Source organism: Scyliorhinus torazame, chromosome 15, assembly GCF_047496885.1.
Source record: "Scyliorhinus torazame isolate Kashiwa2021f chromosome 15, sScyTor2.1, whole genome shotgun sequence".
NCBI classification, from domain to species: domain Eukaryota; kingdom Metazoa; phylum Chordata; class Chondrichthyes; order Carcharhiniformes; family Scyliorhinidae; genus Scyliorhinus; species Scyliorhinus torazame.
This window is the reverse complement of record NC_092721.1, coordinates 125,158,057-125,173,334: the sequence shown is the minus strand read 5'-3', so window position 1 is coordinate 125,173,334 and position 15,278 is coordinate 125,158,057. Positions and strand designations below refer to the sequence as shown.

The 15,278-nt window shown below is 52.9% G+C and overlaps 1 protein-coding gene across 1 annotated transcript in view; it reads right to left on the bottom strand.

Moving 5' to 3' along the window:
• Window positions 1-14,094, bottom strand: part of LOC140391798 (high-affinity choline transporter 1-like) — a 267,954-nt gene extending 253,860 nt beyond the window's left edge. Inside the window, exon 1 of the mRNA XM_072476681.1 lies at window positions 14,072-14,094. The gene's annotated coding sequence lies outside the window, so the exon portion shown is untranslated. The remainder of the gene's footprint in view (window positions 1-14,071) is intronic.
• Window positions 14,095-15,278: the final 1,184 nt, after the last annotated feature.

Genomic DNA, 15,278 nt, shown 5'->3' with positions numbered 1-15,278 from the left:
AGCATTTCTATCCCTCACAGGCTGAAACTGATGTCCGAAACCAAGCTTTGATTTATGAACTAATTCATAATCATCTGCCATTTCAGCTGCTAACCTCGCAGTTTTAATCCTCTGCTCTTCCACATGAGTTCTCACTACATCAGGAATTGAATTTTTAAATTCCTCCAAAAGTATAATTTCTCTGAGAGCTTCATACGTTTGGTCTATTTTCAAAGCCCTTATCCACCTCTCAAAATTACTCTGTTTGATCCTTTCAAACTCCATGTATGTTTGACCAAATTCTTTCCTTAAATTTCTAAACCTTTGTCTGTCGGCTTCAGGCATTAGTTCATATGCACCTAAGATGGATTTTTTCACCTCCTCATACGTCCCAGATATCTCCTCCGGTAGTGATGCAAACACTTCACTAGCCCTACCTATCAGCTTTGTTTGAATCAGTAATACCCACATGTCCTGTGGCCATTTCATTTGTTTAGCTACCTTCTCGAATGAAATGAAAAAGAATTCTACCTCCTTCTCATCAAACGTTGACAATGCTTGGACATATTTAAATATGTCCACCAAGCCTCCGACTATGACTCTCTTTCTCACTATCTTCATCACTATCATCCAACTGTACGTTTCCTTTTATGCCTGCTAATTTTAACTGACTGTCATGTTTCATGGCCATTTGCTGAAGTTCAAACTCTCTCTCTTTATCTTTTTCCGTGATCTGTATCAGATAATTATAAGAATTATCTTATAATTCTGAATTCACCAAATGATCAAGTGATAACTTTTCATGGCAGAGAGTTCAATAGTACACCTGTTCTGTCTGGCTTCAGCTCCAAAATTGAAAACAAAACTAAAACACACCCTGCAGCAAATAGCCTAAAACAAAAGTAAAAAAAACTGACAGACAGCCCAGTTCCACCCACTCTCTGACATCACTGCAGGAGTAAACACCCATTTCTTAAAGGTACTTTCATATGACAATAGCTCCTTTAAGGTGGGATCGCAGGTGGACAGGGTGGTGAAGAAGGTATTCAGCATGCTAGGTTTTATTGGTCAGAATATTTAATACAGGAGTTGGGACGTCTTGTTGAAGTTGTACAAGACATTGGTAAGACCACACATGGAATACTGGATTCAGTTCTGGTCACCCTATTATAGGAAGGATATTGTTAAACTAGAAAGAGTGCAGATGAGATTTAAGAGGATGCTACCAGGACTTGATGGTCTGAGTTATAAGGAGAGGCAGGATAGGTTGGAACTTTTTTCCCTGGAGCATAGGAGGCTTGTGGTGACCTTATAGTGGTCTACAAAATAATGAGAGGCATAGATAAGGTAGACAGTCAACATCTTTTCCCAAAGGTAGAGGAGTCTAGAAATAGAGGGCATATGTTTAAGTGAGAGGGGAGAGATACAAAAGAGACCAGAGGGGAAGGTTTTTCACACAGAGGGTGGTGAGCATCTGGAACGGGCTGCCAGAGGCAGTGGTAGAGGCGGATACAATTTTTTCCTTTAAAAAGCAGTTAACAGTTACATGGGTAGGGTGCGTATGCAGGGATATGGGCCAAATGTGGGCAAGTGGGACTAACTTAGTGATAGAAACTGGGCGGCGTAGACAAGCTGGACCATAGGGCCTGTCCCGGGCTGTAAACATCTATAACTCTATAACGCCATGATCGGCAATTACAAAATTGGTTTGGGGGAATGGAGAATCCCACCCCGCGTTACTGAGGGCATGGTTCACTTGTGCTTTTAAAGATTATAAAACTGGCATCGTGGCTGATGAGGGAGAGCGAGAGGAGGTAGGACACAGAGAGGCGCAACTGCAGGCTGCCAAGGCTGGACACTGGCGGGGCTGGCTTGGGTGTGGGGGCCCTGCCAGGGCCGGAGGAGGAATGGGTGATGAGGGAATGGGCCAACTGGCCGGGGTGACCCCCACACGGGACTGAGGGTGTGTCCAGTCTTGGACCGCCATTGCCGTACCCTACAAGGCAGCCACTGACACCCATCTTGGCCCCTGGTTCTGCAGAGTGACACCGGCTATATGGGTGGCGCCACAGCTGGCCCCACCCCTGCACCCAACCCTCTACCATGTGCCTCCCCACCTGGCTGCCATCCGCCGGTGGGGCATCAGGTGGCCCATCCAGGGCAATGCCCACTGTATCCCCTATGGGGGAGCAGGGCGGGGGCCATGGAGCGTGCCACTGGTAAGGGCAGTGCCAGCTGATGGTATCCCTGGCACTAGAGCCAGAGGCCCTCATGGTACTGCACATCAACGGGGCCAGGGGTGCAGTGAAATGGGGTGGGGAGTTGGAACATGTGGGGGCAGAGCCCGCAGTGCCAACTGGAGCCAGCATATAGCCGATTAGACCAGGTTTGACACGAGAGTACGCACCATGTTAACATGTCGACCTTTCACCCCCTGCAGACAATGGATATTGGAATTCAATCAGCAATGGTGGCCTTCCTGCTAGTCACCGCAGCCTGGGGGATGCCCTGCGACTGTACTCATTGCTCGAGGAGGAGGCAGCAGCAGAGACTGCCCCAGAGGAACAGGTGCCAGCCGCCCAGGATGGAGAGCCAGTTTCCCAACAGGCCGAGGAGGAGGAGGTGCCAAGGAGGCGTCGCATGAGACCTCGTGTGTACCGGCAGCACCTGGCATTCGAGGACATGCCAGACATGGCATGCCATCAAAGACTCCGGCTGAGCAGAGAGACAGTGCGACATATCTGCCAGATGATGGCACATCTGGCACCACTGGGGTATGGGGGAGGACATCCACCCCCGGTGGCTGTCAAGGTGACGGTCGCCCTGAACGTTTACGCCACTGGGTCCTTCCAGGGGCTGAATGGTGACCTGTCTGGGATCTCACAGACCTCGGTGCACTGGCGGCACCACGGAGGCCCAATGTGCCCAGGCGATTGAATACATCCACTTCAATGTGGACCGAGCAAACCAGGAAGCCCAGGCAGTGGGTTTCGCCTCCATCGGCGGGATGCCCCGAGTCCAGGTTGTGATCGATGGGATGAATGTTCCCCAAAGAGCACCTGCAGTTGTCAGGCCGCTCTACGCAAACCAAAAGGAGTTCCACTCTATGAACGTGCAGCTTTTATATGACCATCAGCTGTGCATAATTCACCTCTGCGCCCTATACCCAGGCAGTGTGCACGATGCCTTCACCCAGGCACACTCAACGATTAATGACATGTTCAAAATGCACCCCCCACCCCGGCTGGGGGGTTGGCTCCTGGGTGACAGGGGCCATCCAGAGGCCACAGACCGACACGGAGACCTGTTACAACAACACCCATACAACGACCAGGTCTGTGATCAAGCAGTGCTATGGCCTCCTGAAGATGGGATTCAGGTGCATGGACTGATCTAGAAGGGGCCTCCAGTATGATGCTGAGAGGTCGCTTGCATCATGGTGGCCTGCTGCGTCCTCAACAACATCGCGCAGCAGAAGGGCAATGTGCTGGAGGAGGAGGTGGAACACAAGGCCTTGTCCACCGAGGAGGATGCAGGGGAGAGCGAGGATGGAAAGGACATGAGGCCCAGGCAGGCAAGGGAGGCCAACGCGTATGGGACGCTCTGATCATCTCCAGGTTCACCAACTCGGGTAGGGGGACTTCCAGGGGTCGGGACACCACATCTCACTCCCACGCATGCAACCCCCTCCGTGATACATACCTGCCGCACTACAGGGTGGGTTCTGGGTTGGCAGAAACAGCGGGTCTAGTCCATGGGATGGAGGATGATGACAATGGAATGGTCCGCCTTGTGGTGTTGGCCTGGTTGACACACATTGTCGGCGCAACCTCCTGTTGCTGTACACAGTTGGACTCCTCCAAATGCGCCTGCAGGTGCTGGATGCTCGCCGACAACCCCTCATGTAGTCCCTGGCTCTGCGACAGCATCTCCACGATTGATGGGAGTGTTCGTTCCAGAAGCCCGAAACCTGTCTAGACTGCAGCTAGTTCCTGGGTCGGGGTGCCTTCGACCCCTCGGGTGTTCCTACCTCCACCTGCTGTACCGGAGCAGCTGTGTGGTGCACATAAGATAATGTCCCAGGAGCTTCTTCACCAAAGTGCCCAACCGAGGTGAGTGTCTCTGGGACGGTGGAGGGTGTTGGAGACAGCTGTGACGGAAAATCACTGTCATCCTCTGACCCAAGCTCCGGTGTCTCCTGAATCTCGGGCGGAAGGCTGGTGTCCGAGCTGCTCCCATCGCTGCTCAGGCGATGGGAAGGGGTGCTCGGGTGGGGGGGGGCTCAGGCTGTGGCACTGGCTGGAGGCGGGGGACAATAACTCTTTCACCCCCTTGCTTATCAATAATCTACCGACCTCTGCCTTGAAAACATGCACAGACTATGCTTCCAATGCCTTTTGAGGGAGTTTCCTTTTGTCTCTGTCTTAAATGGGTGATCCCTTCTGTTTAAACACTGACCTCTAGTTCTAGGTTCTGCCACAAGAGGAAACATCCTCTCCACTTCCACCCTGTCAGGACCCCTCAGAATCTTATAGGCTGGATTCTGCGATTTTGAGGCGATGTCCCCACGCCGGCATGGGAACGATGCCATTTTACGACAGAAAAAATGGCATAAAACGGCCCCCGATCCTCCGTTTGCCTCTGGGCTAGCATCAAGGCACGTTGAGCACCCGGAGAATTGCCAGGTCCGTGACCGCACATGCGCAAGGCAGCGGCCTGGCTGTGTAACATGGTCCCAGCCACTCGCGGACCCAGCCTGCAAAATAGTGCCCCCCCCCCATGGCCGGCTCGCGCTTCCCGGACCACCCCCCAACTGTGTCCCCAGCCCCTGGCAAAGTCCCCCTGCCCGCGGATCGGCCTTCCACCGACTGAGTCCGCAGCCACCACGCCGACAGATGAGACCACATGCGTCCGACGCTGTCGGGAACTCGGCTGGTCGGGGGGTGGAGCATTGTCTGTACGGCGCTCCGCATACTCTCCAAGTCCATGTCCGGGATCACCGAGTATGCCAAGACGAATGACTTGTGTACGGTACCCAGGTATCGGGTGCAGATGTGCATGATCCGCATCTTTTGATCGCAGACCAGCTGTATGTTCATGGAGTAAAGCCCCTTTCTGTTCGTGTACAGTGGCCTGTTATCCGCCAGTGCCCATAGGGCGACATGCACCCTGTCGATCACACCCTGGACCCGAGGCATCCCAATGATGGCAGTGAATGCCGCTGCCCGGGCATCCTGGTGGGCACGGTCCACATGGCACTGCATATAGGGCGTCCATGACACTGATGTTTGTCCCCACTCACCGACTGGAAGGACCCCGTCGCATAAAAGCTGAGGGTGACCATCCTCCCACATCGCAGTCACTCCACGTCATTTCCTACCTCCACTCTCTCGCTCAGCACCCAGGACACCAGATTCACGATTTTTAGAACCACAAATGAACAAAGCCATCAGGAAATCAGCCCATCAGAGGCGCTGAATCGCGGAGGCCCCAGAGCATAGGGTGTCAGGCCCGCTAATGATATGCCTCCTGTACTTTTACCCCGCGTGGCGAGCGACGCATCTAGCCATTTTCAGGGTGCAGGAGCATCCCGATTTGGCGTGAAACTGGCGCCTACCCCGATTTTGGCGTCGGAAGCTATTCTCCGCCCAATCGCGTTTCACGTTTCGGCATCAGCAAACGGAAATACTGTCGGTATTTACAGAGGACTGGATTCTCTGAATTTCGGACTATGTCCTGACTCCGGTGTGGAAGCGGTAGTGTTTTGCAACCAAAAAATTGGAGTAAAACGACCATCGATCCTCCGTCTGGTGGGGGTCTAGCCGATCGGCAAACGCGATTTCGGAGTCAGAGACTGGAGAATCCCGCCCAGAGTCTTTCACGATGTTATCACCACTAGCTCTAGGATCTACCCTGACTGCAAAAGTCCACACTCTGCACCAAGATTCCCATGCTCGATTCACATTGGGTTATGGGGTCACATGACCCTCCCAGTATACGCTCCTTAATAGGGGCCAGTAAATACAGCACCCCCCTCCCCCCCCGCCCCCCGCCCCCCCCCCCGCCCCCCCGCCCCCCCCGCCCCCCCCCCCGCCCCCCCGCCCCCCCCCCGCCCCCCCCCCCGCCCCCCCCGCCCCCCCCCCGCCCCCCCCGCGCCCCCCCCGCCCCGCCCCCCCCGCCCCCCCCCGCCCCGCCCCCCCCCGCCCCGCCCCCCCCCCCCCCCCCCCCCCCCCCGCGACCCCCCACACACACACACATCTCCAGGAATCCAATTTGGACCATTTGCAAAATGTTTCATGAAGACTGGGTCATCTATCACAAATACCCTCTCTATTTTCTAAGAATCATGGTTCCTCTTTTGACAACTCTGCCTTGTCTCCACCCTGCCTGCCAAATTCGGAACCAAGAGGCTTAATCTGGACCTTAAGCGACAGCCCAGCATGAGCTATTCCCATCGTGGTATGCAGGGTGGTTCTGTAAGGCAGGAGAAAACCTGTTACTTTAGCCTTCAATGGAGCAGGTGATTGTTTTTTCATGCCAGCTGTGAATGTTTGGACAGCACATTGAGCTAACCTATTTGATGAGGAGTGGAATGGTGCCATGCAAATATGTTTAGTGCCATTGAAGACCATGAACCTTTGGAACTCGGCACAAGTGAACGCTGTGCCAGTGTCTGAAACCAGCACCTTTGACACACCATGGGTTGCATAGCATTGACACACTTCTCAACTGCACCGTGGGACGTTTTAGACTTCATTTTGTAAACTTTGATCCATTTTGAAGAGGCATCCACCAGCAACAGGAACATTGTGCCGATAAAGGGGCCAAAGTAATCAACGTGGACTCTCATCTATGGATGATCTGGCCATTTCCAAGGTTATAAGGAAGCTGTGACAGGTCATTTGTTTTGTAGTTGGCACTGGTCACACTGCTTTCTCCACTAATGCTTAAGGCCTAAAAAACCTTGGTGTAGCTTTCGGGTCTATCTGGATCTTAGCTTATAATCCGTTAAATTCCCAAGTTCTTCTTAGAATACTTTTTGCTAATTCCTTTAATCTTTAAAGATCTCTATTGAGTTTAATTTTAACTCCCAGAGCCAATCATATCCCATCAAGCTTTGTCCATGGCCTGACACCACCATCAGTGGAAGCTGTGCTGACTGATGTCTGTAAATCACAGGGGTTGTTGTTCTTCTTACTATTTTTATAGCCTCTTGGGTAAATGTGGCTAATTTTGCTGTAGTGTTCAACAACTTTAGGGGTTGAACTTCTTTTTGAAGTTTGGTTTTTGATATTATGTGCACCATTCATTATAACAGTAACTGACGCCCCCGTGCCCACCTCCATTTTTAGTGGTCGGCCATTTGCTATCAGCGCAACTGTGATGGGGGTACCTTGCCCTCTTCCATAATGTTTAAGGTCAAGACATTACATTCTCCCACTGGACAATCCCATTGGTTGGCTGTGGGAACGGAGAATCTCACTGCTGGCTGGGGAGCGCCGGAAAACGCAGCTGGCGGACCGGAGAATCCTACCCGTGGAGTTTGGAACATCAGATGAAAATGTTATATTGCAACATATGGATATAATAGGCAGGCATAGGCCAATCCCTCAACCAAATCTGCCCCAGTGAAGAGCCCTGGATACTCAAAACTAAAGAGCTTTAAAACAGGGTGGGACTTTCCACATTCCCACAGTGTGTTATGTGGTGGTGGAGGTGGGCCACCATTGGCTGGGGGCGGGATCTTCTGGTTCCACTGCTGCAATGGGCTTTCCCGTTGTTTTCACCCTCCGCTGCTGGGGAATCCACGGCTGAGGGGTGGGGGTGGGAGTGATGCGACCATCAATTCACTTGAAGACACGTGGAGAAGGAAACCGTGGTTTTAATCAGCTTAGAACTGAGCCTGCCTGTGACCGCTACACCACTGAAGACGGCCCCGCAGGTCAGCAGCTCTTATACTTCCTGTAAATGGGGTGGAGCCATGGGCGGAGCCCGTATATGCCCCAACATATCCCCTGTGGGTGAAACTACACAATGGCCCATAGGTAGAGCCCACAGGGTTAATAACATAACACAGTGCACTGGTGAATTCTCAGTAATTATACATTCACCACATTCACCCCCTGATTAAAAAATGAAGTCCGGCGGGGGTGACGGGCTCATAGATTCAGTCGGTCCGGTGCCCGGATCGTACATTGCGACCGCCGAAGCACTGGTGTTGCAGCCGCTTCGGGTGGCTGTGCAAGTGGGTCCGGAGCAGGCACAGGCGTGGGCTCCGGCAGCGGCTCTTCCGGAGCTTCATTCCTGTGGACCGGGGCGGCAGGTGGGAGGGAGCGCGGGAACCATATAGGGGTGGGGGGCACTGAACATGGGAGGTTGGACGGGACATAGTGTGGGGGACGCAGTAGTGGGAGTGGTGGTGGAGCCTGCGGGCACCAGGTTCCGGAGGGAGACGGTATCTTGCCGGCCATCGGGGTGTTCGACGTACGCATAGTATGTGTTGAAGTGCAGGAGCTGGACCCTCTCTACCAGGGGGTCGGTCTTATGGCTCCGAACATGTTTTCGGAGGAGGACTGGACCCGGTGTCATTAGCCAGGGCGGAAGCGAGGCCCCTGAGGTAGCTCCCCTAGGGAAAACAAACAAACGGTCATGTGGAGTCTGGTATGTGGCCGTGCAAAGGAGGGACCTAATAGCGTGGAGCGCATCGGGGAGGACCTCCTGCCAGTGAGAAACTGGGAAATTCCTGGACCGCAGGGTCAGTAGGACGGTCTTCCAGACCGTCGCGTTCTCCCTCTCCACCTGCCCGTTTCCCCTGGGGTTATAACTGGTAGTTCTGCTCGAGGCGATGCCCTTACTAAGCAGGTACTGACGCAGTTCGTCGCTCATGAACGACGAGCCCCTGTCGCTGTGGACATAACTGGGGAAGCCAAACAGGGTGAAGACACTATGCAGGGCTTTAATGACAGTGGGGGTGGTCATATCAGGGCAGGGGATGGCAAACGGGAAGCGGGAGAACTCATCTATGATGTTAAGGAAGTACGTATTGCGGTTATTGGAGGGGAGGGGCCCTTTGAAATCGATACTGAGGCGTTCAAAGGGCTGGGATGCCTTTACCAGGTGGGCCTTATACGGTCGATAGAAGTGCGGTTTATACTCCGCACAGATTTGGCAGTCCCTGGTTATAGCTCTGACCTCCTCGGTGGAATAGGGCAGGTTGCGGGCCTTGATGTAATGGGCGAGCCGGGTGACCCCCGGGTGGCAGAGGTCATCGTGGATAGCCCGTAGTCGGTCATCTTGCGCGCTGGCGCATGTGCCGCGGGACAGGGCATCTGGGGGCTCGTTGAGCTTCCCAGGACGATATACTATATCGTAGTTATAGGTGGAGAGTTCGATTCTCCACCTCAAGATCTTATCATTCTTGATCTTGCCCCGCTGCGTATTGTCAAACATGAAGGCAACCTATCATTGGTCGGTGACGAGGGTAAACCTCCTACCAGCGAGGTAGTGCCTCCAGTGCCGCACGGCTTCCACGATGGCTTGGGCTTCTTTTTCGACCGAGGAGTGTCGAATTTCGGAGGTGGTGAGGGTGCGGGAAAAAAACGCCACCGGTCTGCCTGCTTGGTTGAGGGTGGTGGCGAGAGCGACCTCTGAGGCGTAGCTCGCCATCTGGAAGGGGATGGACTCATCCACAGCACGCATCGCAGCTTTGACGATGTCCGCCTTGATGCAGTTGAAGGCCTGGCGGGCCTCGGCTTCCAGTGGAAAGAGGGTGGCCTTAAATAGTGGGCGGGCTTTGTCCGCATACTTGGGGACCCACTGGGCGTAATAGGAGAAAAATCCAAGGCACCTCTTCAGGGCCTTGGGACAGTGAGGGAGAGGGAGTTGTAGGAGGGGGCGCATACGGTCAGGGTCGGGCCCTAGGACCCCGTTTTCCATGACGTAGCCGAGGATGGCTAGCCTGGTTGTGCGGAAAACGCATTTCTCCTTGCTGTAGGTGAGGTTGAGTTTTTGGGCGGTTTGGAGAAATCGGTGGAGGTTGGCGTCGTTGTCCTGCTGATCATGGCCGCAGATGGTGACATTGTGCAAGTACGGAAACATGGCCCGCAGCCCGTACTGGTCCACCATTCAGTCCATTGCTCGTTGGAACACCGAAACCCCGTTCATGACGCCAAAGGGGACCCGGAGGAAATGGAAAAGGCAGCCGTCTGCCTCAAACGCCGTGTAGTGGCGGTCCTCCGGGCGGATTGGGAGCTGGTGGTATGCAGACCTCAGATCCACCGTGGAGAACACGCGGTAGTGCGCGATCTGATTTACTATGTCTGCAATCCGGGGAAGGGGGTACACATCGAGCTGCTTAAACCGGTTAATGGTCTGGCTGTAATCAACTACCATCCGGAACTTTACCCCAGTCTTGACGACCACCACCTGAGCTCTCCAGGGGCTATTGCTGGCCTCTATGACCCCCCTCCCGCAAGAGACGCTGGACCTCGGACCTAATGAACATCCTGTCCTGCATGCTATACCGCCTGCTTCTGGTGGCTACTGGCTTGCAATCGGCGGTGAGGTCTGCAAAGGGGGGGGGTCGATTTATAGGGTCGCGAGGCTGCATATGGTGAGCGGGGGCAGGGGCCCCCCGAACTTAAGAGTTAGGCTCCTGAGGTTGCACTGGAAGTCGAGTCCCAAAAGGAGAGGAGCGCAGAGGTCTGGGAGCACATATAGTTGAAAATTAGCGTACTCAGCGCCCTGTATCACTAGGGTTGCAGTAGTGCACCCTTGGATTTGCACCGAGTGCGGCCCAGAGGTGAGGGATACGGTTTGTTGCATCGGGAATATTGGGAGCGAACAGCGTCTTACCATGTCCAGGTGAATGAAGCTCTCTGTACTCCCGGAGTCGAAAAGGCAAGGTGTCTCGTACCTGTTAACCCGGACGGCCATCATGGAGCTCCGGAGGTGCTTAGGTCGCAACTGGTCTAGGTTGACCGCGCTGAGGTGTGGGTAGCCGGCGGCGTGATCGGAGGTGCTGGGGGGGCCCCGCGATGGCTGTCCATGTAGGTCGTACGTGTCGAGCGGCGTAGCAGATGGCAGCCAAGATGGCGGCCCCTGTTGGTCGAGCTTGGCGGGCGGTGAGGAAGATCGCGTCCAAGGTGGCGGTTCCCATGGATCGCACGTGGCCGGCCGCGTGGGGGAGGATGGCCAAAATGGCGGCCCCCATGAGTCGCACATGTTATGCGGAGGCGGAGTCGGCAGACACGCTGCCACCTTGGAGGGTCTGCGGGCCTGTGAGTCTGTGGATCGGTCTGTGAGTTCGAGTCCTTAGACCTGGCCAGGCAGACCTTGGTGAAGTGTCCTTTTCGCCAGCACCTGCTGCAGTTCGCGTTGCGGGCCGGGCAGTGCAGTCGGGGGTGTTGGGACTCGCCGCAAAAGTAGCAGGGTAACCCCCCATGATGGGCGGGCGGCTGTGGTAGTCTGGGGTAGTCTCGGGTTGAGGGCCCACAAGGGGATCGCGTGATCAGCCGGGAACGCAGTAAGGCTCTGAAAAGTGGCCTCCAGAGAGGTAGCCAGTTTTACCATGTCGTCCAGGTCCTGGGCCCCTTTTTCGAGCAGGCGCCGATTCACATAGTTCGATCGGACCCCCGCCGGGTAAACGTCTTGGACTACGAGCTCTATGTGCTGAGAGGCCGTAATGGCCTGGTAGTTACAGTTGCGCGCGAGGGCTTTGAGGTCGCGTAGGTAATCCTCTAGTGACTCCCCGGGGTGCTGGCGGCGAGTGGTGGAGATGTGTCGCGCGTATACCTCGTCACAGGCCGCACATAGAGGCATTCAAGTAGTGCGAGGGCCTCTGTATAGGAAGCGGCTTTGTCGAGCTGGAAAGAAATGCGATGGCTCACCCGTGCGTGGAGGAGGCTCAGCTTCTGTTCGTCAGTGACGGATGGCGTAGACGACGCGGCGAGATAGGCCTTGAAGCATCGAAGCCAATGTGAAAAAATTTCTTTCGCCTCTGCGGCCTGTGGATCGAGTTCCAGTCTGTCAGGTTTGAGGGCTGATTCCATAGTAGTATTTTAAGCTGATTAAATTGATGCGACCATCAATTCACTCGAAGACACGTGGAGAAGTGGTTTTAATCAGCTTAGAACTGAGCCTGCCTGTCACCGGTACAACACTGAAGGCGGCCCCGCAGGTCAGCAGCTCTTATACTTCCTGTAAAGGGGGTGGAGCCTAGGGCGGAGCCCGTACATGCCCCAACATATCCCCTGTGGGTGAAGCCACACAATGGCCCATAGGTAGAGCACACAGGGTTAATAACATAACACAGTGCACTGGTGAATTATCAGTAATTATACATTCACCACAGGGGGTCACCAAGAACGGCCAGAACATTTCAGCCTCTTGAGATCACCCACTTCCTGCAAATCCTGGATTTTAAAACATGTTAGAGATAAAAGTTAAATACTTCACTAAGAGATCAAAAGGCATACTAAGAGGGGAGTCAGAAAATAAGAGAAAAATAGTTGCAGATAAACAAGCAAATGGTTCCCACCATTAGTGTGAAAATGCAACAATAATTAAAAAAGAACAAAGAAAATGACAAAAGACAAAGGGTGGGATTCTCCGGTTGCCGACGCTGTAATCACGTTCGGCGGTCGGCCGGAGAATACCCATTTCCGATTAAATCAGGGGCGGAGCTGCTTTCGCGATTCTCCACCCCCTCCAAAGTGGCGTACTCCTAGAGTATGGATGGCCTCAGGACGTATCTACGGCCTCAGGACGTTGCCTGAGGCCCACCCCCCGATGCTGCGCCCCCGACCGACTGAGTTCCCGACAGCGTGGGTCTCTCATGGTCTTACCTATCGGGATCTTGGTGTGGCAGCTGCGGACTCAGTCCGACGCCGCCACAGTCGGGGGAGGGCCGATATGCGGGCTGGGGGGACCTTGTCAGGGGCTGGGGGCACTGGTGGGGGGTGGTCCGGAGCTCGCGAGCCGGCCAAAGGGGGGGCACTATTTTGCTGGCCGGGCCCGCGCCTGGCTGGCGCCATGTTGCATGGCGCGGCCGCTGCAGGCTGTGCGCATGCGCTGCCACGGATCCATCAATTCTCCGGGCCATATCAGCAGCTGGAGCAGGGTGCCCTATGCTGCTCGGCTGCGAGCCTGCGGCCAAACGGACATTGGTGGCCGTTTTGCGCCGAGTGTTCGATCGTAAAACGCCATCGTTCCCATGCCAGCGTGAGGGCATAGCCTTAAATTCAGACAATCCAGCCTAAAGTGAAGGACACAAATATTTGAAGACTGAGGAAACTTCAAGACACAAAGTCACAACACAAGTGTCTTTTCTATTTTTCCCCTGAATTTATCCTGACAAATGCATCAAAAAATAATCTATATTAAAATTCAGGTGTCACTTAATACGTCGTCCACATTTTTTTGTGACAATTGAGTTATCAATAGCAGCCTTCCCATTGCCAATACTTATATCATCTGTCTGTACATACAAACACAAGAACAAAGGAGAAGCAGTGGATCATTCTGCTCCTCGATCCTGTACCATCATTTAATTAGGTTATGGGTGTCTATCTGATCAGGGAAGTCAAAACATGTGCTGCATATTGATAACTTTGGGAATTAAGAGCATCCCCTGTCCAAAATAGAAACATCTGCAATTCCTCCGTCACCCTTTCAAAAAGATTCCACCCATGGCCAATGGGACTGGATCTCCCCCCACTGTCCCATTCCTCTCCAATAGCTGGTATACCTCTTTACATTTTGACTGCTAACTTTTTGCCAGATCAGAGGAGACAAAACATCTGGCCTTGGAATCCCCTATCCTCAGCTGTATCTCCTATAACATGGTGAATCCTGTTTGAGACAGGACGAGCTTCCCATCAGAGAAGGTTGGGGCCTACTGTATTTTGGATTTGGTTTAATTCTTGGGCCTTGTGCTGGAGTCTCAGTGGATACAGTAAGAGGCCCATGGAGACCTGAGGCTGCCATTTAATAATACAGTTATAAACTTCCTTTATCTGCTTCCTGCTTTCTACAACCTGTTTATATTCTTTCTTGCCCTTTCTAATACTTGTTTCAATTAATTTCCACTTACTTTTTTATACCTCTCATTTCATGCTCCTTTGTGTTTCTTGGTATCTTTTAAAATATTTCTGTTTGGTCTCATTCTTAAGGGCATTCCATTTCCATGGCAACATTTCATTAGATTGTTCCACTCTGGATTCCATTGCTGAGGGCTTTACAACAACTAAAGGTGTTCTCCCAGGTGAAACCTGTCAACATTTCTGAGAAGAGAGGAGACACGTAAAAAATTACCTTTGGAGGGAATTATAATATAAAATAAAATTAGCTGCAGACAAACAAATAGAAGGTTCCCACCATTAGTGTGAAATGCAATAATTTTGGTGATTCCCTACTATCCAAGTTGCTGCTAATTGGTCTCAGTGAGAGCTTATGTTACAAGGCAAGATATTTGACTTGGGACTTCCACATAAGATGGAATTATAGAAATTGGTTCCCAAATACTGGTAAAATCCCTGAAAATCCCATATTTTAAGTTGGTAAAATGAACCCCGGTTTATTCAATCACCATGAATCCAATAAAAACAATTGGAAAAGAGAGCGAGAATGGAAAGAAGGAAAATGGAAATGGGAAACTGATATTGAAGGAAATAACAGGTAGAATAAAAATTCCTTGCAAGGCTTTCCCATGGGCTCCCACCTGCCCCAATCTCTCTACAATTTTACGCTGCGACGGGCGAGGTAAAGACCAATTTGCTCATCCTTTCCCCAATTAAGGCCCTTAAGCAGCCAATTAATGACCACTTAAGAGCCATTTCCTGCCCAGCCTCAATTTTCAGGCTGGCAGGAGGAGTTCTGGGGCAGGAGGGAATCCGGAAATTGACTCTGCTTAGGCTTCAAAGAGGAAGTGGAGGGTCTCCATCCTTTCAAAACCGGCGTTAACCCACCTCTCCAATAATACCTGATCTGACTCCATGACACTGTTTCCTTGGCCTTTCCAACAACACTCCTTTTCCCACCTTCCCGTGGCTTCCACCTCCCCTCTTTGCCCTGACACCCCACCCCACCCTCCACGAGTCCTGGACTCCCAGAACTAAGGCCTGAAATTCTAGGTGGTAGGGAACTCATCTCTGATGACTCCTGCAGCCCTGCTGCCATTTTATTTTCTAGTGGGTGTTGATAGGCATTGAGCAGGACTTCCACCATCTCAATTGGGAGGAAGTCCCACCTTCAACAGCTATGGCCAATTTGATTGGCTGGCAGCTCTCCAGTCCTTCCCT